At 17.7% G+C, this 3354-nt stretch overlaps 1 protein-coding gene across 2 annotated transcripts in view; it reads left to right on the top strand.

The window, feature by feature from the left end:
* The first annotated feature begins 397 nt into the window (after window positions 1-397).
* Window positions 398-3354, top strand: part of LOC149431149 (2-Hydroxyacid oxidase 2-like) — a 42828-nt gene continuing 39871 nt past the window's right edge. Inside the window, exon 1 of one of the 2 annotated variants that reach the window (XM_089665861.1) lies at window positions 398-475. The gene's annotated coding sequence lies outside the window, so the exon portion shown is untranslated. Of the gene's footprint in view, window positions 672-3354 lie in introns of both variants that reach the window. The other variant, XM_089665862.1, reaches the window with a different exon arrangement.

Genomic DNA, 3354 nt, shown 5'->3' with positions numbered 1-3354 from the left:
AGTATTTAAAAAAACATAAATAATAATATAAAAAAAGTAAAAATTGTTTCAAAAAATTATAATTATTGGTTATAAACTATTTTTTTTAACTAAAAAGATAGCTGAATACATTTTGGACAAGATCATTTATTTGCAAAATTTTATAAGAAAAACACTTTTTTTCAACATTTTTGCACTTTTTCATTTATATAGCAAAAAAAAAAAAAAATCCCCCAAAAAATAAAGTTTTATCTGTCTCAAGAAAATGCTAAAAAATTCACACGGGCGCAGTGTTGCATGGACCTGTTCGGTAATGATGACAACGTTTTGGCGTCATCTCGGCGTCTTCCTCGGGTCCACACTGTAAAATGAAGGGACAACCCAGCAATAAAGGGTTACCCTCTCCCAGCCCCTCCCCCCCAACCTCTCCAGCCGGGTCCGCCGCAGTGCGCTGTCGTAACACAAAGCTCTCCCCTCAACCTACACAAAGCCAGAGGTCAGCGCGGGGTTAATCCCAACTGTTTGTTCACCTAGAAAAAGAAAAAAACAGCAGCAGGCGGCTCAAATCTGTTGTTTTTGGAAAGTCTGTTGGGTGAAAGTTTCCTCCGGTGTACTTTGCACACAGGGGAGGGGGGGGAGGGGACGGGCCCTCTCCTGCAGCCTGTCTAGCTGGATCCAGAGCCCATAGGCCGGTAAGTGAATATGGTGGATTGGGTGGGCCCAGGGGGGGGGGGGGGTGCTGCGGTGAGGGAGTCATCGCCGTACGGTCCATAGACGCCATCCGTGAAATACAAGCTTGAATATTGGAGAGGACAGAAATTGTTTTCCTCAGCGAATCGTTTACATGATTATTATTTTATTTAAATTTTTTCTAATTTAATCTAAAATATATGATTTATTATTTTATTTTAAACTAATCTAATCTAATGTAAAAAAATATGTTTTATTATTTTATTTTAATTTAATCTAATCTAAAATATATTATTTATTATTTTATATTTATATAATATAATCTAAAATATATGTTTTATTATTTAATTTTAATCTAATCTAGTCTAATCTAAAATATATGATTTATTATTTTATTTTAAACTAATCTAATGTAAAAAAATATGTTTTTTTATTTTAATTTAATCTAATCTAAAATATATGATTTATTATTTTATATTAATATAATATAATCTAATATAAAATATATGTTTTATTATTTTATTTTAATTTTATCTAATCTAATATAAAATATGTTTTATTATTTCATTTTAATTGAATTTAGTTTAATCTAAAATATATGATTTATTATTTTATATTAATATAATATAATATAATATAAAATATATGTGTTTTTATTTTATTTTAATTTTATCTAATCTAATATAAAATATGTTTTATTATTTCATTTTAATTGAATCTAATTTAATATAAAATATATGATTTATTATTTTATATTAATATAATCTAATCTAAATTATATGTTTTAATATTTAATTTTAATTTAATCTAATCTACTCTAAAATATATGCTTTATTATTTTATATTAATATAATCTAATCTAAAATATATGTTTTATTATTTCATTTTAATCTAATCTAGTCTAATATAAAATATATGATTTATTTTTTTATTTTAAACTAATCTAATCTAATGTAAAAAAATATGTTTTATTATTTCATTTTAATTGAATTTAATTTAATCTAAAATATATGATTTATTATTTTATATTAATATAATATAATCTAATATAAAATATATGTTTTATTATTTTATTTTAATTTTATCTAATCTAATATAAAATATGTTTTATTATTTCATTTTAATTGAATCTAATCTAATCTAAAATATATGATTTATTATTTTATATTAATATAATATAACCTAAAATTTATGTTTTATTATTTAATTTTAATTTAATCTAAGATAATCTAAAATGTATGATTTATTATTTTATTTTCATTTTATCTAATCTAATATAAAATATGTTTTATTATTTAATTTTAATCTAATCTAATCTAAAATATATGCTTTATTATTTTATATTAATATAATCTAATCTAAAATATATGTTTTATTATTTCATTTTCATTTCATCTAATCGAATCAAAAATATATGATTTATTATTTTATATTAATATAATATAATATAAAATATATGTTTTATTATTTCATTTTAATTTCATCTAATCTAAAATATATGCTTTATTATTTTATATTAATATAATCTAATCTAATAAATATGTTTTCTTATTTTATTTTTATCTAATCTAATAAAAAATATGTTTTATTATTTCATTTTAATTGAATCTAATCTAATCAAAAATATATGATTTATTATTTTATATTAATATTATCTAATCTAAAATATATGTTTTATTATTTAATTTTAATTGAATCTAATCTAATCAAAAATATATGATTTATTATTTTATATTAATATTATCTAATCTAAAATATATGTTTTATTATTTCATTTTAATTGAATCTAATCTAATCTAAAATATATTATTTATTATTTTATATTAACATAATATAATATAAAATATTTGTTTCATTATTTTATTTAAATTTTATCTAATATAATATAAAATATGTTTTTATATTTCATTTGAATTTAATCTAATCTAATATAAAATATATGATTTATTATTTTATATTAATATAATATAATATAAAATATATGTTTTAATATTTATTTTAATCTAATCTAATACAAAAAATATGCTGTAATATTTTATTTTAATATAATCTAAAATATATGATTTATTATTTTATATTAATTTAATCTAAAATATATGTTTTATTGTTTAATTTTAATTTAATCTAATCTAAAATATATGAATTATTATTTTATTTTAATATAATATAAAATATATGTTTTATTATTTTATCTTAATCTAGTCTAATATAAAAAATATATGATTTAATATTTTATTTTAAACTAATCTAATCTAATGTAAAATATATGTTTTATTTTAATATTAAACATAATATCATTTTTATTTTCTTTATTTGATTTTTTTAACTTTGTTACAGTGTATAAAAATTTTTTTTATCTATTTATATTGAATTCACAGGAACCATATTACGTACGTTATACACAATATAAATAGATAAAAATGTGTTTTTATACAATGTAGCAAATTTAAAAAAAAATAAAGAAAATAAAAATTATATTATGTTTATTATTAAAATAAAATAATAAAATATATATTTTACATTAGATTAGATTAGTTTCAAATAAACTAATAAATCATATATTTTAGATTAGATTAGATTAAAATAAAATAATAAAACATATATTTAATAGTATATTAGATTATATTAAAATAAAATAATAAAACATATCTTTTAGATTAGATTAAAATAAAATAACGAAGTATA

This window comes from Staurois parvus, unplaced genomic scaffold (assembly GCF_062004578.1).
Source record: "Staurois parvus isolate SC_StPar_1 unplaced genomic scaffold, SC_StPar_1.0 ptg002378l, whole genome shotgun sequence".
NCBI lineage: Eukaryota > Metazoa > Chordata > Amphibia > Anura > Ranidae > Staurois > Staurois parvus.
Note: the sequence above shows the minus strand (reverse complement) of the source record. Positions and strands in the feature narration are given on the sequence as shown.